This window comes from Condylostylus longicornis, unplaced genomic scaffold (assembly GCF_029603195.1).
Source record: "Condylostylus longicornis isolate FDR11 unplaced genomic scaffold, ASM2960319v2 ptg000004l, whole genome shotgun sequence".
Lineage (NCBI taxonomy): Eukaryota > Metazoa > Arthropoda > Insecta > Diptera > Dolichopodidae > Condylostylus > Condylostylus longicornis.
The window spans coordinates 5,238,595-5,262,901 of NW_026577973.1; the positions used below are offsets into that span (position 1 = coordinate 5,238,595).

Below are 24,307 nucleotides of genomic sequence, written 5' to 3' on the forward strand. Positions count from 1 at the left end.
AATAAATTACAGAAAGCTTGATTGTTTAATTCGATGTTCAAAAGAATATTGTTTTATTGCAAATTTTTTGTAGCTGTCATATTTAAAGGTACATAAAAATGAAATTTTAAACCTTTACATGTTCGTATATCCTATGTAATTGTAATCCAATTATATAATTTAACGTCAGTGAGATTGTAATTACAACAGCAACACACAATATGTTTACTACCCTACATTCGATTTTGAAGATGTTACAATAACTATTTAACAAACTCGTATAAACAACTTTGAAGTTTCACTTTTTTAATACTTTTGAAACTCGAATATTATGGCCTTGGATCTTATCCGAATATAAAAATCCTCGATTTAATTCCCATAATTTTTTAATCTTATAAATTTAAAAAATCTATTAACCTAAAAATATTTTTTTTGATTTGATAAAGTGAAAGTAAGCTATTCTTAAGCTCTATGTTAGGTGAAAAATTTCTTTATAAGTGAGTACGAACAAGTTGTGAATAGTTCGAAAATGAAATTGAAACTATTATAAAATTAAATCGAGCGTAAATCAACTTATGTTCTTTTTAATTTCATTGTGAAAGAGTTCTGCTTCATTTAAAGCTTGATGCTCATTTCTTTTAAATATCAAATACATTTGTTTGAATTTCACATTTATATTAAAATATTAGATTGGTAGTAATATACATACCAATGCACATAATGAGTTTGCAAAAAAGAATAATAATAAGAATATTTTCGTTATAAATCATATTTTATTTTTTTTGCCTCCATTTATGATAATATAAACAAATATGAAAGACAGGTGTGAATATTCTATTCGGTCACACCTTTTTTTCTGAAAGGATCTGGAAAGAGAAGAAAAAAATAAATAAATTTAAAAAATAAACTTAAAAATCTACATAAATGTTTATATTGTACATATGTATGTAAATTATGTTTATATTATATTTCTCTTGTATCTATTTCAAATTCTTTTTTAGTATTTTTCATTCTATATATTCTTCTATGTATGTTTCATCAGTATTAAACAACAATTTTATTTTAAGAAAATCTTAAGATATGAAACAAAAATGCAGAATCTTAACGTATAAATAAAAACCACAACTATTAAAATACAGGTTAACAGATAAAAACATTTTAGTTAAAATTATTCGACTGAAGTATATCCCACACCTACACCATCACTATTAGCTGTATGTCAGCTACCCGAAGTTTTCAAATCATTCTTTAAAAATTTTCAGTACATATCTGAGAAAATTAGAAATAAATTGAGAAATTGTTTTTCAAGGTTTGTAGCAGCCCGAAGTTGTTAAGCATTTCAACCAAAATACAATATATCTGAGCTATAATTGGTGATATAGTTACCTAATTTTAGGTTACAAAAAATCCACTGCCATTTTTATATTTCGTATTAAATTTTATTTTTTCAAAAGTTGTTTTTGTCTGTACAAATTCTCTATTGTACAGTATATTTATAGGTATGATTTTCAATAACATGATTTATGCTTGAATTTCTACTACTTAACCTTAAAATTTTTAAAAAAGGAAAAATGTTTTTAAGACAAAATAATTGAAATATTCTTTTTTATGGTACTTAGCACGATTTTCTTCTATACAGAATAACTAAAATAATAAAACAGCGAAAACAATAATATTATTAAGTATTAAATTTATGCTCTTTCTTTAAGCTAAATGAATAAAGAATGCAATGAGTACGGACCAATCAACAAAATGTATTCTAAAATATTGTATCTAAGATATTAAATGTATTAAATTTAAGATATACCGTATTTTAATTATAGGTGAAAAGAAAAAAAATATTTGAGTTAAATTAAATTATGTAAAATTAATCAATTACAATACTTTTAACCGTATATCAAATTTTAAATTAATTTTATTTTCATCTCTTATGTTCTCTAAAATCTCTATAACATATACACAATGATATAGAAGTAGTGAAGTGTGAAATTTTATGTAAGTTGTAAACCGAGCTCTGATTTGAATTGTAAAAGAAAACTACATTATAAAATTCTATTATATTACCTTAATAATAATATTCAACATGCTTAAAGATTTTCGTTATAATTTTCTATTATAAAAAATTATTATTCATTATAACCATTTTATATAATGAAAACTGTTATAACATTTTAACCATTTAATTTATTTTAATTGTACATTATGTTATTCTATTCTCACATTATAAGCCACACTCTCATATATTATTATTATATTAGTTTTTAAAGCTTACTATTAATATTTAATTAACATGTCAAATTAAATATATAATAAGAAAATAGAAAAAAAATATATAATAAAGGTAAAGTTTATCAACAATAATAAAAAAATTTAACCTAAAAATAGTTTCCATTTTCCTGCGGTAAGCCGTGAATTGTTATATTATTGATTCTCCAACACATTTTACATGTAATTTTGTATATAACACTAAGAGTACCTATTTATATATTTATGTAATAATGTGTGGTCACATTCATATTATTCATACATAAATAATTTTGTCCCAAAATAAAATATGTTTTTATTTTTTTTTATAAAGGGGCTTTTAATTATGCAGTAGTCCTTCAGACACTTAATAATTTTTATAGTGGTTTTTATTATTTAACAACATAATAAGAAGGTGTAATTATGAAAAATTAACCACAAAAAAAAAAAATATAATGAAAAAAAGACAAATAAATAAGGAAAACTAAAATTCTTAATTTTTCTTTTATTTTTTTTTTCAAACTTAGAAAAGAACAAATTATAATTTTATTTGGAATGGCACGCGATATTTTGTTATGTGTATACATAATATTATAAAATAATAAACAATACAAAAAAATAAATTCTGTTTTAATATTATAAAACCAAGTCCTAAAAATGTTTTATGTTCTTGCACTACATCACCCAGTATATGAAAAGAAAAGATCCGAACCTAACCTAATAATAGAAGTAAATAAATGTAGGTTCAAAATTATGGCCGGTGATGTTGCAACCTAACCATTCTGAGAGTTTAAATTACTTAAGAAAAGAATATAATGGAATAAAATGGAATATAAAAGGATACTTTAAGAAAAATCACAATCAAAGAAAATTAAAATTGAAAAACTAAAAAAAAAATAATAAAAACGACGGGAAGAGGTAGAGTTGACCGTGTCAATTTTGTTATACCCATACATATGAATAATTGGTAAATGAATGAGTGATTACCATAGGAATGAATGATTTTAAGAGTAGTAGTGCAATTTTAAAACAGAAATATGGTAACATTTGCGAAATCCTACAAAAAAATTTGTTTCACTATTTTGGCTATTTCTCGAAAATAAAATGCAGCGGCATGTTTAATTGCCGCAATATTTCTTCGTCACTTATAGGTAAATTATTTTTTAATAGTAAAATTTTTTAGTAATAAGGTTGTTTTATCTAGAATATATGAATTTTTTAATAATATAAATACTAAATCTAACTTAAATTTCTTATCATAAATTTTTGATATAATATGCTAGATTTTAAATTTAATACGCAACATAAAGTTGAAACAAATTTAAAATCTAGAAATTCATAAAAATACTTTTAATTACCTTAATTTCATAAAAATCCTTAATAGGTCATACACAAATATTTTTTATTATTTTTCGAACTAAATGAAATTTAAAACCTATTAGAATAACCTACAAAATAAAAATTTATTTCAAATTATTTTAAAAATTTATACAATTTTTGTTTAATTTTAAAAAAAATTTTTACTTGCATTTGAAATTTTTAAAATCATCCCCGAAAATATGCAATTTTTATAGATGTTTGAAACTTAGTATAATGACAGCAATCAAAATCAAATTATTTATAAAGTTGGGTCAAACCAATGGTTTGTATTGTAGCACTTTTCCCTTCAACAAGTGAAAATTCTGCTTTTATATACAGTCTATGTATACCTATCAAACTATTAAAAATATTTTCATTCATATACAAAACTATTTCTAGAATTGCATATATTTAGGATGACGCATATATGCAGTGTTTGAAATAAAGCAAAAATTAATATAAAAAGGGGTTAACATAATGCTCGATTTTAAGGGTTAATTGTGTGAGTTAAGAGAAATAATTATATTTTTTAATTTCATGGAATTTAAAAATTTGGAAAAGCTTGCGGTTTCGGAAATATAAGGTGTCAAAAATTCAAATTTTACAAATTTCAAGAGGTGATAACTTGAGAGGGGGTGGAGATGGAAAAAAATTTTCTTCTAACGAAATGAACTATTTGTTAATGTCTAAAAGCTCCTAAAATTTCAAGCTTCTACAAGCTGGGGTCTAGAAGAAAAATGACATCAAAAATTTGGAAAAAAAGGACTTTAGATAACGGTAAATTTGAACGGCCATTTTGTTTTTCCAAAGTTTAACTATAGTATATCGCGCTAGGGGAAGCAAGCCACTGCCTTTCTGCGTTTGCAAAATTTCAAAAATGCTTATGGTTTCATTGCAACAAATATTTAAAAAAGGCCATTTTTAGGGTTTTGGGGGGGTATAACTTCTAGAGGGGGGGAGATAGGTAAAAATTTTGTTCTACGGAAATAAGTTTCTAGTGAAGATCTATGTACGTATGAAATTTCAGCTTTCTATCTTAAAGGGTGTAGAAGTTTTGTAAACAAAAAAAGTGTCCACGGACGGACGGACGGACGGACGGACGGACGGACGGACGGACGGACGGACGGACGGACGGACGGACGGACGGACAGAGTGAAACTAATAAGCACTTTTTTCAAAAAATTTTTTGGAAAAGTGCTAATAAAAAGAGATTCTATAACGCAACCAGTTGATCCAATTTATACACTTAATATTAGAAATTATGCTAAAAGTGTCAAAGCATCGCACTAAATACGATTACATAAAATTTTAAAGTGAATTTTAAATTTTTAACCTCAAAAATAATTTAAATTTTGACCTCTTTAAAATTCTAATTTAATCAAAAATAAAAGATTTTCATCAAAGATAAGTAATTAACAGTAATTAATTTTATATTTATATAAAATTTTTTTATCAAAGGACTGCATAATTTAATTTTATGCTTCATAAACATTACACGTGCACAAAATAAGTGTGTATTATATTACAAAGGCATATGATCCTTTTTATTCCTTGTTTACGTTATTTTCATTTTAATTTTCTTTTCGTTTTTCTTTTTTTGATTAAAGAATATAAAAAATTAATTTAAATTACCACTTGTCTTCCAATCTTACAATTTAATATTCGCACAATGTTCAATGCATACATACGGTAGTATAAAGATTTTAATGAAAATTTATGCCGGCCTATTTGTACTACATATTTGAACTTATTCTTCTGTTAGCAAAATTTATTATTACAAATACAGATATAAAACAAGTGATATATATTGGATAATCTATCTTCATTGATTTCATCATATCTATGATGAATTTTATTTCGGTTTCTTTTTTTCTTATCGCAACCAAAGATTTATTTTACATGTGTTTTAAGCTACAAGCAAATATACCTCAACCATTTTTAATTAAAATTTGATGTATCCTTGTTGTAATTTCTTCATCCTTTCTATATATATTATATAGTTGTTTAATCATAAAATCGTTTATATAATGCGTGTTGGAAGCACATCATTTCATACTGTCTGTTAAAAGAAAAAAAAAAAACAAGAATAATATTTCACATATGAAAGAGTACACAATGTTGTAAAGCAGAAAAGAAATCATATTTCTATTATCTGGAAGGTATAGACATCATGAATTTTTTTTTGAATTAATGATGTCCTTCATTGTCATCATAATATGTAGGTCTCATTTTTCTATAACAAATTCATTTTAAACGAAATAAAAAAATAATTTCAAATACTTTAATTAAATTTTAATTTTAAAATTAAATTTTAAAAACATTATAGGATTTTGGTCTGAAAGTTTTCGTATTCAAAAAAATACTCTCAACAAAAATCTGCAATTAGGATTCAGAATAAATTACATATAAAATTAGCTTTGTTAACAAAAATATTCCCACAATACACTCAATATTAGGCAGGCTAGTCACCTACCTAGTTAAACCCTATGACGCTATGAAACTAGTGCATGAGAAATCATGCACTAGCCCTATGCTCCTTCTAGGAGTGAACAAAGGAAAAAAAAAAAAAAAAAAAAACACTCAATATTAGGGAAACTTTTTTTCTAATGGTCCATTAAATTAAAGATTAGGTACAGGTTAGGTTAATTTATTCTTTTAAGATAACTTTAGAAAATATTTATATGAAATTGTGTCGGATGCCGAAAATTGTACTCTGTACAATTACAATAGTTCTTTTGCTTCTGATTCTCAATGGTAAAACCGAAACGTTAAGATTCTGAATGAATTTTATCAATTAAATCATTTAAATAATTTCAAAACATTTTATAATGATTTCAATGAAATCATTTTATTAAATGCCTTTTGAAAGACTTTATTCCAAATAACTAATACGTAGGAAGTTAAGATAAAGAAAAAAAATCTGACGAGATCAACCGATCACAATGTGTATTGTCAAGCTTAACGCTTTGTTGCATAAGACGAGTGTACTTATTAAACACTTCTTTCAAACTTTAAGATTAGTATACCTAGAAAGATGTAAGTTTGGCTCTTAGTAGAGGTTCAATTTATGACATCCAAATTCTATACAAAGCTCGTTAGTTAATACACGCAGCAAATTTATAAGTTCATTATTTTAGCACCTTGAATTGCAACATAAAATATTAAAGAAATTAGGCCCGTAGTAAAATTCTTGATACTTGATTTATTTCAGAATTTAGTTACTTTCTCGTAGTCTCAGATGAAGCTTATATATGATCTTAAAAATTATCAAATATGTAAAATCGATCCGTAAAAAAAAATCTAGTTCTCAGGGTCAAAAATTGATAAGTTCGTGACACAACCAAAATAAACTCAAATATAAATCAGAATGGTATGAACTGAAATTGAAATACAAGCGCTGACAGACAGACCGGCGGACCGGAGGACAGACAGAAAGATACACTTTCCTACTATGGAGAAATGCATTCAGAATTTTATGCCGTCGCATAAACTCAATGTTGTCGAAAACAACAAAAAATAACTAAGGGATTATTTCCTCTTCCTCTATATTTTCCTCTTTTCTTCCTTTATACAATATTTTTCATGTGTAAAAAAAACATTCTTTAAATATATTTCCTATGATAATTTAAATTTCAAAACTTCTGACATTAATTTTATGAAATTATTACTTTAAACTATGAACTATAATATGAAGTGAAATAAATAAGAACAACATTACAAAAAAGTACGAAAAAACTTTTCATAAAATATAGAAACCTTTAGCAGTAACACTCTAAATATAATTAATAATATTTTAAAAGTTATTTTTAAAATACCTTTTTTAACAAAACTTTTCGATTCAGGGCTGAAAAGCAAATGTTTATTATTATACATAATATACACATGTAAATAATATATAAACTTTTTAAGTAAAATTTAGAAAGTGTCTCTGAGATTGGAGTTTTTGAATACAATTTAAACTTTGTTACAATTTTAAAATTATTTAAATTTGACTTTACAGTTTAACATTAAACGAATGGCGCGTTTGCAATAATAGTGTATGCAATGATAGTGTATTCTATGCGACATAGCTTGCTGTTACATGATTTATACAAAAATCATGAGCCATTTTTAAAATGGCTTAAAACTCAACGCTTACAATTGCCAAGTTCTAATTTTCGATCGAAATTATGAACCTTCCATTCTAAAGCACTACTGCTTAAATGGGAAAATTATATAACGTAACATAATACTATAATATTATCTGACTGATCTAGGAATAGTATTGAATCGTAAGGAACCCGCCTAAGTTTGCATGAAAAATGTCCCTATCTAAAATTTTTATCCGCTTACGAAAATAGATTATTGTTAAAAGTCAAGACAAACTTGTGGTTGGGGTAGCGATAATTGTTTCCACGTTACCTCAACAAGGTCTGTTTGGGGATAACCAAATAAATATAAGGTCAATTGAAGTTCTTTATGTTATTGTATGTGCAACTGACATGATATTGTACATGCAACTGACTATGAAAGAAATTAACCTGTGACAAATGTTGTGGAATGTTTATTTTTAATCTACGTATTTGATATTCATTGGAAAATTTTAATATTTTTAGAGACTTATGCAATAGCTTTCCGGTTAATATACTGCTGTCTTAAGTGATGATATATTTTTTATTCCTGGTGAATGATAATAAAATTAATTTTTTGTAAGAAATAATTTTGCTTTCAAATATATTAGAATGGAATAATCTTCTCTAAAATTAATATTTTTAATTACTATGTTCTTGTATACAGGGTGATTCAGTAATCAGTGATATAACATATACTATCACTTAGGGCATTAAGTAAAATTGAGTACAATTTTTGTTCAGAACTAGGTGTCAAATCTGAAAGGCTTCCGAGGTAAAGATAGAAACTTCAAACAAACAGTTTTCGAAAGGGCTCGTGCTTTATAATGCTTACCATATTCGTATATATAGTTAAGTTGGCCGACTTATAAGTAGTAGTAGTAAGTTAAAAGTAAACAAATCATGAAAATAAATTTTAAATGAAGAAAAAACAAAAGGGAAAAATTTCATCCTTTTTTAGATTTTTATCCGTAAATTTTTTGTTTACATTTTGCACAATTCAGTTAAATACTGGAATACTATATGGTATATGGTTTATATATAGAAGTGTTCAAGTTTTATACTTTGGTTTTCCTTATGTTTTAATTTTTTAAAATTTTCCTTGTATATTACAAACACTATTCCATAATAAAAGTTGGGAAAAGAGTGCGTATTAATTCCACTCTGTCCGTGCGTCCATTATCCATTCGTGTGTCTGTTTACAAAGCTTCGACACTCTTTGAGATAGAAAACTGAAATTTTATGCATCAGTGAATTTATACCAAATGCTTATTTCCGTGAAAAAAATTTAACAAAATCTCCCCGCTTTTAAAAATTATAGTTCCGCAATTTAGTAAAAACACAACCCTTCTATTACATATGGAATTGAAATCACAAATATTTTTCAAATTTCGCGAACGCTGAATGTTAGCAATACGTTTCTCTTGTCGCGACACAATACAGTTTGACATTTAATTGATAAAATGGGAATTGAAATTAATCATTATCTAAAGCAGAGTTTTTTCATTATTAACTTTAATAATGAAAAAAACCGGCTCGTCATTAATTAATCATCATCTAAATTAAATTAAAAATAAATTAATTATTATCTAAAGTTTTCAGATCGTTTCTCCTCTAGATAGTGATATGCTGTGGAAATCTGAAATTAGCGGCACTAATAAATAATTTATTTTTTTAAAAGAAAATTCCATCTCCATCCCGTCCCAACGTACAGTCTGTTAAAATTTGTAAAATTTTAATTTTCAAGTTTTTAAATTTCCGATTCTGTAAGAGTTTCCAAATTTTTACAAATGCAGAAAGCTAACGGTAAATGTCATTACATCAAAAAATAAAATTTTTTATCTTAACTCAATTACTTGATCGTCGAATTCTACCATTATGATAAAGTTTCTTTTAATAATATATTTTTGTTTGCTCATCCGAAATGTATGCAATAATTTTATGAACTTTTCATTAATATAAGTAGGTATATTAATGAAAGTAATTTAAACAGCTAGTTAGCTAATAGTTTTTTTTTTGGAAAAAGTATTTCTCTGATTCAAAACAAAAATACTACTTTAGAAACTATTGGTACGATCTGATATTTTTTTATTATCTTTTATTCTTATTTTTATTTTTATTTTGCCGATTGTATGCTTAGGTACTCATAGTATTTAAATCACTTAAACAAACTTTCGAATACAAATATTTCAAAGCCTTTAAATTATTTATGGGAAAATTTGAAAAATTTCTAGCTTAAACTATGAAAAATAGAATATGTAAAAGTCAGATAAATATTTTTAATTTAACTGTACACCAATGCATTGGCGGTTTTGTCTTTTAATATGAGCATCTTAGAATTGTTTGAATTTTTTCAATTAAATTTTGCCAGGTTATAGATTATTGTCCAAAATTTTCAAATATTTTAATGTCTATATTTTGTACCGAGTGCACTTAACCAGTTTAACCATATTATGGTCAAAAATAAAATAAAATATGTTCGTATAGTATGTAGTAAAGTAATAGTATAGAATGTAGATAATTTATAATATTATTATACATATATACATATGTTTGTCTCTAATGTAAAGAATAAATATTATCCTTTCAAAATTTATTGAAAGTGTTGACTTCACTTTTTTTGCGTTTTTATATTTTCCTTTTTTCTTCAATTTCTCATTTCATACATACCCCTACATACATATGTGAACTCATAACGTCAGATTTGCAGATGAAAGCTATAAACAGAAGAACAACCGAAACAAAGTTTCTTGCTTTTCATAATTTTTCCTTTTTTTTCTGTTCAATCTTTTCAATTTATTCGATTGTAATGTGACATTTGGTAAAAAAAATAATGAAAAGAAGTGCAAAAACAAAAAAAGATAAAAACTTTTCGGCAGTTGTTGTTGTCATTCCTTTTTCAGCTTAACTACTGTTATAGCTGTTGCTGTTTTTGTTCTAATTTTTTTCATCTTTTATTGTCTCATTTTGCAATCTAATGCTTTCAGCTACAATATTTCGCTTATGTATACCTACAATATTTGAAATTGTAAAAGATAAGAATGATAAGGTAGAAAAAAAATAAAAAAAAAGCAAACCTGTTAGGCGGGGAAGTAATACGAAAATTTATGAATATGGATGGGTGACAGCATATCATACTACATATATCGTATTATTTTATTGTATAGTCGGTAACAGTACTGAACAATGATGTTGGCGGTGATGATGATGATTATAATGATGAAGGGTGTTAAGATTGGAAAAAAAAATTTGTTGATTGGAAGACAGTAATGTAAAGAGTATCATTTGAAAAAAGAACTTTTCATGGGGGTGTCATTTAATATTTGTGTACTTTTGTTATATAATATTTAATTTCGTATACAACGTGTACTTACATTGACGTGTAAGCACATATGTATATACATAAATACAAATTGAAATACAAGAATAAATGTATATGAATGGGAAAGTATACTCAATATTATGTATTCACTGTTATTTGTAAAAATTTTTATTGTCAATATTGAAAAATAATAAGAGTGAGGTAAAAAAAATAATGTTTTTTTTTCTGTGTTTTATATTTTATTTTACACAAACAGGCAGTTTTTATATATAAGTGAAAGTATGTATATAAGTACATACTTTACTTATATAAAATAAGCTTATAGTAACATATTTACATGTTTTCATACTTATTTCATAATCGTGCATACTTTTATATATGTACATAAGTACATAAAAAATGTATGTTGATGTCAGATATTATTACTGGATTTTCTTATGTTTTATTCATGTTCATACTTTACGTTGTTGTTGCTGCGGGTGGTGGATGTCAATGTAATGTATTAAAGATTAAAAATTGTGTTTTTATATGTAAAATAATATTTTTTATATATACAATAAATATTTCTACATTTATATATATACACATACATACATACATACATATGTTATGAATAAATAAATGATATTGTGAAAACATGAAAAATAACTCTTTCAAGTGATTTTTTATTGAATTCAATATGTTTTATGTTGTAGATACCAATGTAAGTACAATATTATTTTTGTTTTATAAATAAAATTGATATTTAACCATATTATTATTTGTATATAGCCAAAATCTGATTTTTTTTGTTTGAAATTTTTGTAGAAATAAATGATATTTAAAGGATATTAATAAAAGCAATCCTATTTAATCGTTTAATATGCCCTACAGCTAATTTTATTGGTCTTATTATATTTACCTAATAAAAGGTTTTTATACCGATAATAATTATTCTATTATAAAAAATTATCCTTTAAGAACTATGTGATTATCATATAGTACAGAATTCAAGTTAAATTTATTTATTTAAAAAATTATTAGTTTTTAAAAATGTTTGAGTACTTTAGTTAAGAGTTAAGACTATATAGTTGTTCCAACACAATGTGAACTTGAAAAATGAATTTCAGAGATCTCGGATCTTGTATTTAAGTCATCATACGCATATAAGTAACATATTATTTTGCGATATTCTGGTATTTTATTTTAAATTTATATTAATTAATTTTAGTTTAGTCTTTATATTGTTATTATATCTTTTAAATATTTAATATTATTTCAGCTATTTTAGAAAACGTTCATTACAGCATATAACGAAACGAAAAAATGCACGGGCTTATACGCTATGTTTCAAACTCTTTAGTAATAATAAATTTTAAATTTCTTACTTTCAAGTTATATCAATTTTTATTCAAATTCAACGACACATGAATTCTTTGAATGATATTAATTTTTACCGACCACATTGTATACAATAAGGGAGGTTAAGTGATGGCAACAAATTTTGCATATCGAGTTTTCGGTGGGAACACACTTCTCCATGGTAATGTAAATAAACTATTTTTACCAACCTGTTCTTGAAATTTGATATTTGAGTTCTAGTTGTTACCGAAACTAACTGGTGAACATTTCAGGGAATTCAAATGGGATAAAGCGCAACTCTACTAAGAGCCAAATTTATATTTTTTTATGTATGCCAACTAAAAGCTTACTAATGCCCTAAAAATTAGAAAAAAAAAATATTTAAATATTGCATTTTTATAATATTCTGCAACACTTAACTAGACAATACACATTGCGGTCGGTTATGTGCTGATCACATCAGATTTTTTTTTATTTGAATAGAACTTCGTGTTGTTTCCAATCATTTTTATTGTTTCATGATTACATAAATCTATTTGTATAGATGTAGTAGTAAAGTAAAATATAAAAATTTCAGGTCTTCCGACATTTTTTTTAATCACTTTTTGTACTTTAATATTTATTATTTTACTATATTGTGCCACATAGCACAATATTAAAAAATATTAAAGAAAAAAAAAAATGAAAATTTTTACAGTTATAATAGCGTATCGAACTATAGAATTTTATTTCTTTTGTTTCTTTTTCTTTCCATACATGCAATATGCATATATATATATGTATATGTACATGTAATATAAGAATATATACAGTTCGGATTAATAGAACAGTTGTATAATAATATCATTTATATATGGATGACCCAATTTTCAACAAAAATACAAAATGAAAATATATACATTTGTATGTATATAATAATAATTGTTAAGGTTGGAAGCAGATTGTTTGATATGAAAAGGAGAAAAATCATATCTTAGCAAATTTGTGTGTTTTTTCTTTCTGCTATTTATTTATCTTCTTTTTATATTTATTTCCTGTTATAATTTATTTTCTGTATAAGATTTTCCCTGATATTCCTTTAAATAATATTTTTTTACTTATACAATACATATTAATATAATATATACAGAACAGTTATATTAGTATATAAACGAAAATATTGAATTAGTATAAAAGAAATCAAATCGACTTCGTCCCCTTTAATCTACAATATAGATGGAAAAAGTGAAGAATTTCTTTCTGATTTTTAAGAATTTAATCTTTAATTTCTATATTTTATAATATTGTACATTAAATATGTACATAATAGAGAAATATTTATATATGTACTTGCAATATATTTTATTATTCCTTATATACATACTATATTTTTAAGGTGTTATTTCATGGAATTAATTTCTTATAAAATGACAAAGGTTATAGGTTTTATTAATAGAATATCTAGTCAAAATTTCGTTTTTTGTTTTTAATTTTTTCTTTATTTTAATATAATGTACACAAAGAAGTTAAAATTAATTGACTATCAATATTATTTTGGCGTTATCAATATATTTGTTACAATATGTTATATAATCCATATAAATATTTATATAGTTCAATATATGTATAATATATTCTATGTATAGGTTCACAGTACATATTGTATATTTTGAATAAATAATTCTTATAGGAGTTAATGAAAATTTTTATTGATAAAAACACAAAAATACCAAAATCAAATAAGAATTCATTTAAGTAAAATTCATTATAAATAATAAAATAACATTGTAATATTACACATAAATATACATATAAATTTACATATATCTATACATTGAACAAAATATATAAGGTATGTTGTTTAAACAATATGAGGTTTAAGGATTTATTGAAAAAGCAATTAATTTAATTAAATTTTTGGATTAAGGTTTTTTGCTACAATAATATTATGTATAAGAATGCCTGTCATACTATGCTTTATTAAAAATTTTCATAATGTACATACAATAAAATGTATACTATAAAATTTTATACAATTATTATTATTTCTAATATTGTATATATTAGAAATTTTTAACATTATTATATGTATGTATATTACATTTGTTAAAATATTATAATTAATAGAATTTGGTATAGACATTAAGCATAAAATTGTTATAAACATTAAAAATTAATTTATTAAAATTTTTGATTGTGGTACGAAAAAGTGATAATGAAGTCAGGAAAGTACGTAAAAGAAAATTTAATGGAAAAAAAATTAATTTAATTAAAGAATAATATGAAAAATAATTTATAAAATAACAAATTTTAGATTTTGCTATTTTTTATTGTTCATATATGATTGTAACTTTATCATTAAATAATGGAAATTTTAATTTTGAAAAATCTATTCGTATGGCGCTATATTCCTATATTTAAATCTATTTAAATTCCATATGTAGTTTCAATTAAATTTAAAATTTTTGATCTATATAAAATTATTTCTATTTAGTAAAAATATACGATATGTAAAGGTTAGTTTCAACACATAAATAGAAATTGTGTATATTTTATATTAAATATCATTTTTAAATTAAAATTAAATTCACCATTTTAATTAATCTAGAGTTACCTAGAGTTCATAAAACGAAACACTCTTATCTGTGGTTCATTCCTTAAAACTCCTATATTATAATTAGCAGCGAAGTAACAAACATGCAAATGGTTAACAGGTAAATGGATTTCCAATTTCCAATGTTTTTACTAAATGAAAAGTTATTAAACAATTAATAGAGAGATACTGAACCCAGGTATAAGTTGACCAATGATACTAAAGTACAACACAACCACTGGATTGATATATGATCACTTAGACTATTCTCTAAGTGAATCAAAACACTTCGCAAAGCAACGCAAAGCAAATAAATTTGCTAATTTTAGTATCATTGCTTCAATAAAAACCAATGGAATTTTTACAATGATATTAAAGCACAAATCAATTAAATAATAAGCTGTATTTTATTATTTTTTGCAATGCATGTTATAAAATGAAGCTTTTATTTAAAAAAAAATTGCAGTATTTGCAATTTTTAAATTGACACACTTTTTTTTTCATTATTTTGATTTATTCAACCTAAAAATTTAAATGTCTAATATAAATAATTTTGAAATCTATCATTTTTATCATTGTGATTAATTTTCGTTTTTTGAAAATATTATACAAAAATGACACTTTAATCATTATTATTAAAATTTAATTTTAAAGTCAAAATAATATTAAATTTCAATTTCCTAGTATCATAAATTCTTTTCAAATTCTATTATATTTTGTATATCTATAAGTACGTGTAGAATTTTTTTTCAGCCCTTAAGGATTTATATTTTACATAATTTATCAAAGCAATTTATAAATGATAAAAAATTTTTTCTCTATATGTTTTCTGTTTTTTTGCAAAATATTTTGAGTATATTCCAAGAAAAATATTATTTTTTTTGTATATTTTCCCTATAGTTAAAAAATTTACCCTACGGATTTGACCAAAATTTGAAACATTTATCTCTCATTCTTATTAACATTTTCATTTAATTTTATAAATTCAAACAATATAAAAATTATGTAAGATACGTGTTCATATTTTTATCAATTTTTAAAAAAATTTAAAATTATTTTACTCAAGCCTCAATATTATCTGATATATTATACCATTAGACGATTTTCTTAAACATATCCATGTAAAAGATGAGAATTAAAATAAAGTTTGGTTAAAACAATGGTTTGTAAAATAGCACACTTCAACAAAAGAAAATAATGGTGTTGAGAACAATGTATTTAAAATGATTGCATACATTTAGGATGAGGTGAAAAAAAATTGGAAAAGGCATTGCATAATGGTCGTATTTAAGGGATAATTGCGTGGCGTAAGAAAATAATTATATTTTTTTACGGCATGACATTTCTTGTTAAGCTTTAAGCACTTATAACAATTTGATAACTTGAGAAGGAGTGGTGGCAGAAAAAAATTTTCTTATAAAGAAATAAACTACTAATATCTAAAAGACCTTAACATTTCAGGTTCCAAATGTTTATCAACTGGGTAAATAGCAGCAAAAATTTGAAAAAAAGTTGGTTTTAGATAACGGTTAACTTTAACGGCCATTTTTTTTTTTTTTAAACATCAGCTATGCTGTGTCGTAGTGGAAGAAACCAACCACTACTTTCGTACATTTAATTGAAAAAATTTGAAAAATGGTTTCCTTACAACAAATGGACAAAAAAATAGCATTTTAAGGCCTTTGAAGTGCCACAAATTTTAGAGAACGGGAGAAAGGTAGACATTTTGGTCCGAGGCTATGCACGTACCTAAATACTCAAAATTTAATAATCGTACTGCCCACATTGTATTCCGATATATGTATATATTTACATGTGTAATTTAGCTGAAAATTTTGTTATGCTAATTTCTTACACTTAATACGGTTTTCTCGCAACAGTTCGATATCATGAATATTTACACAATATTTTTTAATGTTTATCAATATTTAAATATTCAAAATTTTAAATATTAATTCTACATATTATAATTTTTAAATTTATAATATGTAAGAACATATTATAAATTTATAAAAAATAATTTGAATTGCACCTTATGGAATCGGATGTTTCACTCAAATTCGCTCGTATCTGGGAATTCTTATCAGCCTTATTTTAAATTTCATCAAAGAAAATAATCAATTAAATAGTTGATAATTCGAAAACGAGAGCGAATAAACCGTGAACGTCTCCCTTATTATTTTTTGTTCATTTGAACAAATTTTCTTACACTAATTCGGGGGTATGATCCGATTTTAAATTATACTATTTTTGAAAGCACATTATTTTCATGAAATTCTACTTCAAATTTTAAACAAGTTTATTGATGATTATGAATTCTATTCTTTTAAATCCAGAAAATTCTATCTGCTCGTCGAACCTATAATTTTTGTTTAAACGGAATATTATAAAAAGTCATAAAGAAATTTATTATTTTGTAAAAATTTGTAACTATTTTCGCTTTACTGCATTGTACATAATATTATTATAAAAATAATTCAATGAAATCTCGAGTCAATGAAATATATAGGTATTCGAAATTTATTTTCACAATCTTTTATTTCAAGTTTTATCAGTATTTCGATTGCATTTGCTAAACAAAAGTTATTAAAATCAAATAGAAATAAAACAAAAATATAATTTTTTTTTGCTACATGTAGCTAGTTTGGAAAATTTCAAAGAAATCTAAATGAATAAACTAAACTTACAATTTATACATACCAACAGTAACAAATTCAGTTGAGCACAAAAACGCATCAAACATCTATTCAATAATTTTTTCTTAGTGCCAAACTTTAAAAATTTTTGCTCTATTTACTTTGATTTTTAAAATTTCCATCTTTTGTTCAGTTTTATTTAGAAATAATAAATCATAATTCATTTCATTTTTATATATTTTACTGTATGTAAAATACTTTATATACATATATCTATACACCTCAGTAAAGTTCTACCAAATATTTTTCATTCATAAAATAATTTTATTTCATACGTAAATAAAAATAATTTTTTTTTTGCAAAATAAAAATACAACGATCCATTTACATAATTTGAAAATATAAAAAAAAAAATTTATTATTAAAAAAATAAATAGAAACAAAGTATAGTAGCGCACTGTGAATTACCAATAACTGATCATGTTATATGAAAATTTCCATACGATATTATTGGAATAAAAGCGCAAAACTTAACTCACAAGATCTTACAGCCACTCACTGTAAAGACAGACGCAAAATGTAAAATTCAATTTGTGAATACTATTTGATTGGTTTTAAATTCGATGAAAATTTAATGTTAGATTTGATCGGAGATTTTACCCAATTTCGCAAAAAAGAAAATATGACGAATAAGAAAGTTAAATTAATGTTAAAAAAAAAAAAAACTAAAAAAATTATAATATTTTCTTTTCGAACAAGTTACAATAGCTAAAGGTAGTTTAATTAGTAACTAAATGGAAATCTTTATTAGAAAATTATGCTTAATTTTCGTTAAATAATTGATTTTTTGGACTAAACAAGGATCGAACATGAAGAAAAGGTTGCAATTTTTTAATAAAGTCAAACAACACCTTATAAATTAAGTATCCTAATTGAATATTATTATTTGCGAAATGTTGTTAAACCGAAATAATCCGAATTCTTGGAAATTATCTTATCCCATTTTAACTATGCATTTTTATTTTGAAGTCATGTAAATCCGCCTTATAATGTCTTAGCGTAATTTTAACTTTAATACTGCTTAAAATCTACCATAGCTCTCATTCAAGCTCGTTAGATTTATTCAGTGTTTTAAAATCAAACATTTTTCATAAATTTTGTTTGATAAGATTTGGATGGCCTCTAAATTAATTGATCTAAAATTATTAATGGATTTACATAAACGTCGTAATTAATGCTTTAAATTTTTTAGCAATACAAAGTTTCTAGGCTTTTGATAAAAGCATCCAAACAGAATAACCATTTTTGTGTTAATTATTTGAAAATATCTATAGGTATGCTGTTGTACAAATATTTGAAAGAAAGCAAAAAAAAAACCCTTAAAAAAATAAAATTAAATCAATATTGATATTAAAATCAAAATCAGCCGAAAAAAAAATTTGTTTTTTTACGGCTGATTATTATACGAGTATCTATATTTTATTTACCTTTAATCGAAATAAGATTGTATAGTTATAAAATAATCATAAAATAACTGTTATGGTATACCATCAAAACGAGAAATGGATTATTTCTCTCTGAATATTTTAACTAGATTTACTTGGTATTTGTATATTCATATACATACATAGGTAAAAAGTAACGTATATAAGCAAATACAAAGTAAATATTATATTATACAATGTAAATAAGTATCCGTGTGTATTAAGGTATAGGTACATAGACAGTACAAGCAATTTCGAAACGGGAACTTGAAATTTGTGTCATATCTTTCTACATAATAATAATAAAATACTAAAGAACTAAAAGTAAGCCTACGATATTTTCTATTATTATCAAAAAAAAAAACAGAATAAATTGAAAATAAAAATGTTTACGGTACATAATGAATATTAGCATAAACAACCAGCATCATTTCTTTCAATACTCGTAAAAATAGCAATACCTATATCTATACAAAAGATATTGTGAAAAAAGTAGAGAAAAACTTACGCCAAGCTCATAATTCTTTACAAAAGAAAAAATATAATCAAGCATATTTTCTTAAATAAATTGAATTTATTTCCTACCTCCACTATTATTGTCTATACACTCAGTAATACAAAATACTTTGGGTTATTCTTATTATTATTATTGTTATTTCATAATATTGTTAAAAAAAAAGAAATCTGATAAATTTTTCAGGCCGGAAAAATCAATCCAGTTTTTTTTTCAGATCTTTTAAATTTTATACTTAAATATAATCAAAAAGTATTTAACATTTATAATGTGGCTCAATTCATATACTCATACATACAAGTTATATTAAAAAATAATTGTATTATAATATGGTAAGACTGTATAAGAGCGTTATCATGTTGGGCATACATAAGTACATACGTACCATGTATATAATATAGATTGCATACCTTTATATATGTATTAAAAATATTATTTTAAAATAAATTTTCCAGTTTTACACCTTTTTATTCTTGCTGATCTGATTTTAACGCCTTTTCATGACATGCATACTGATATTATCATAAAATAGAAAATAATAATTTTTTTCTTTCTTTTTCATTATTATTACAGTATTAAAAAAAAAAAACAAATTCGTATTCAACATCAAAATTTTCAAATATTTTTTATTGATAATGGTTTCGTATAAATATTTTAATATCTATACTCGTATAGGTAAATTTGTTGCATGCATGTGGTAAAATATTTAGATATACCAGCTATACAGCACCATTATATTCATAATATTGTACATGAAAAATAATTTCTTTTCTAGAAATCATAAATCAGAATATCAGATATGTGCCCTTTGTTCAATTTTTTTTTTTTTTTTACATATGTGTACTTTTAAAAGGTCTTATTCACATTTTATTTAATATAATGCAATGTTATATCAGTATTGCATCTATTTTTTATATTATACATGATTATATAAATATATTTTTAAATTTATGTATATGTATATATTTGCGTATATAAAAATTAGTAAAATTAATTAAGGTAAATGTATAGTAGATCGCATGCAAATTATTAAAGAATTGTTTTATGTGTTCTGACTGGAAGTGGGGAATATTATGAGATTTTTTTGAGGATTCCAACTGTTCCAACCATTATTTTTCAATTTCACCTTGGTAGTACATATTTATAACTTACATTTAAATATGTACGAAAAAGAATCTGATTTGATCAGCACATAACCGACAGCAAGTTGCATATTGTCTGGTTAACCGAAAATATTGCAGAAGATTATGAAAATGTCGTTTGAATACTTACTTAATATAATAACTAAAATTTACTGTTATCTTGTTGTTAAATTCAATTTTCGTTTAACTTTTTTCCGTCACCTCACTTAATTTGGTATTATATATTAAAATGGGACCGAAATTGTGGCTTGCTAGCCGTGTTCGTCTCATCTATCTTTGCAATGTAACTCTTGCCAAGGTTGAAAAAAAAATTAAATTTGATTTGGTCATGCAACGCTAAAGCCTTAACAAGTTTTCAGCCAGATTGTAAAAAATATGAGGCAAACATTCAAGTTCGTTCAAGAATTGTATCAATATCAAAAGAAGTAAGGAATAATCAAAATATAGCGTGGTCAGGGTAAGCTCTGGGGACTCCTGAGTATCATTCAAAATCTATTTTTAATATTTAACATAATATTATTTTTATAAATGTACATATTGTTATCTTATATATTTTTATAGCGATATACTTAAGGCAATCATTTCTAAACACTTTCATGATATAAAAATTTTAAATTCACAGCATTTTTAAATATTCAGAGATTCTACAATGTTGATTATTACTTAACGATTATTACCGATGATAACAGAAGCATTTTTTTAACATAGGTGTTTTCTTTATCAATCACTAACAACCTACACATATAATTTTTCTATTCAAATTACTAAAAGAGAATAAGAAGGAAAAAATTGAAAATTCACACCTTTAATGTTTTTCAATAACTTAATTTATATCAACTTTTTTCTTTTTTTAATAAACCTTTTGTTAGCAAAAATAAGAAAAAAAATCATGAACATAGAAAATCCGGAGCTCTTAAAGACTTGAATTTTTATATTACATTAAGATTAAGATATCAGACGATAGCAATTATGTTTATTATATTTATTATTGTTTTTTTTCTTTTTGAATTTTAATTTAAAGGAAAAAACTCAATAGAAAATATCGGGCATTCCAATCATCACTTTTATATCGGCATGCATTTACGTTATGCAATAATGTTTTGTAAATATTATACTTTTGGAATATAATAAATTTGTATACACAAAACAATAAGTACATATTCATTCATATACATATATTCTTACATATTTTACACTAATAAATATATAAAATCTTAGTAATATGAAGTCATTTGAAGTGATATGTGCATATAGCTTTTAAAATGTCTATATTTTACATACATTATCATAATAAATTTTACATATTGTACGTAGATATGAACATTTTACATTTAATATAACAAAAGTAAAATGTAGGTTGAGATGAAAAATGAACAATGAAAGGATTTATTGGTTGTAGAAAGATTTTCCAATTTAATTGAATTAAAATAGTTAATGAATTTATGTAAATTTTCAAATCAAATATTGTTCATTTACATTACATAATACAATATAATAGTTAATATAATATGTACATAATAATGTTGTTATAGAATATGTTTGTTTACTATTGAATTGTTGTAAAGATTTAAAGTACCTATATACATATTTTACCACTTTGATTTTGTTAAAATCCACTGGTTTTCTTAATTAATTCAAAAAGAGCATTAAATTAGACATAAAATTATAATTGTGATTTATTTATTTGTTTAAATTGATGTAAATTATATTGAAAACAAAAAATAATTATAATAATCACCAATAACATTATTTTAGAACGTATTTAGAATGAATTTAAAAAATTAAAATATTTTGAATGTATAGTTTGTATATAAATAATACTTAAAAATTTAGTTCTGTTTGCATAAATTAAGTACGAGTGCACTTACGAGTTAACTGCAGATACTATAATATAATAATATAAATAAGGGCTGTATTACGTTATTCTAAATATTTGTTATACATGTTAAAAATTAGGAATTTCTTCAATTTACTCTAATTATTTATTAATCATTTTTAGACAGGGTGGTTTTTTGGCTATATCTAGTGTACTATTAAAAATTTTTTAACGTCTAATGACTTAAACTAAAGTTTAAGCAGCTCTGAATAATTGTTGCTGAATAATCCTGTATAAGAAATACTATCGTCCGTTTCTAACAATCATAATTTTTCAGCATTTGAATCAGTGTTTTTTTTAGAGCAGAGTTAAAATGTAAATAATAATTTTAAAAATAATTTTTCTTTAAACAAATCATTAGTTTATTATTCATTATAATATTTTAAATAATTAAACCACTTTTTTTTAATTTTTTTCTAGATATGAAGCGGAAGTCTAATTTCCAGAAATATAAGGGCTACTGTGCCAATTGTTCGTGAATGAAAGAGAAGAATTAAAAACAATAGCTTGGGTATGTACTACTTTGAAATTCCCTTAGAATAAAAAATTATTTCACATAATGAAATAATATTACTCAAAATTTTCTAACATTTCGAGAAAACTATCAATACCTATAGAATATGAAACTAGCAGAATCCAATATACATAAATTTTAAGTATGTAATTTTGATACGTATATACATATCTACAACTGTTGGCAAGTTGCAAAAGTGCTTAAAATATAACTGTAATTATTACCCACGTATTGATGATCTCTATTGTACTTTCACTCTATATTTGCTGATCAAAATTTTCAGAAACTTGAACCACATTACATATAAGAATTTTTAAATTTGAATTAGTTTTTCGACATTACTTTTGAATACGATTCAATAACTTCAATATTTGTTTTTTAATCGTAACTTTCTCCATTTTTGCTCCCCATTTTTTATAATTTCGGTAACTTAGACCGAATAAAAACGAACTGTTTTGTGTAAATATTTCATAAATTCCTTTATTCCTTTAAAACAGAGATTTTAAATATAAACAAAAACTTTAAAAAATTTTATTCAAATGTAAAATTTTCTTTTTTCTTGTTAAAAAAAAAAGCAATTTTTTGTTTTAGATTAATTTTCAATAAGTAACCATAAATTCGATTGCTAAATAAAAATATAGTCTAATAAATTTTTCATAAAAAATGGGAATAGTTTAGCTAGTCTTGAAATAAAAATTATAAAAATCATAGTATTCTATTAAATTGTATATACACGTTATTTGCATATAATAAACATAACTACATAGCATAATATTTTTTTAAGTGTATGTTCAAAATATGTGATATATACATGCATATTGATACACTTGCATATTTTATAAATTTTTTGTAGCCTTTCATTATGTTTTTAAACTTCTTTACTCACAAGGGGTCCATTATATCCTCTATTTTTCTATTTAAAAAAAAACACGAAAATATAGGCAGAGATGAGACCGCGTCAAATTTGTGACATCCGTGCGAATAAATGATTATAAGTGCTATATATTAATTGCCAATTGTTTCAGAAATGCTTTTGGCTTTTTATGCGTTTAGTGCTTTTATACATATATTTCTTATATGCAAAATTTTATCTGTAATTTCAATAGTTTCCATAATATGACGAACAAATGACTTTCGAAGTTGTATGGTAGTTATTACCAAAAAATTTCAATTAGTTATATTAAATATAAGAACCCTAACAAATTATTTGCTTGT

At 23.9% G+C, this 24,307-nt stretch overlaps 1 long non-coding RNA gene across 2 annotated transcripts in view; it reads left to right on the forward strand.

Moving 5' to 3' along the window:
• LOC129611053 (uncharacterized) overlaps positions 1-24,307 on the forward strand; it is a 112,234-nt gene that overhangs the window by 10,027 nt on the left and 77,900 nt on the right. For both annotated transcript variants that reach the window (XR_008697118.1, XR_008697117.1), the window contains exon 2: positions 22,999-23,089. This is a non-coding gene — a long non-coding RNA (uncharacterized LOC129611053). The remainder of the gene's footprint in view (positions 1-22,998; positions 23,090-24,307) is intronic.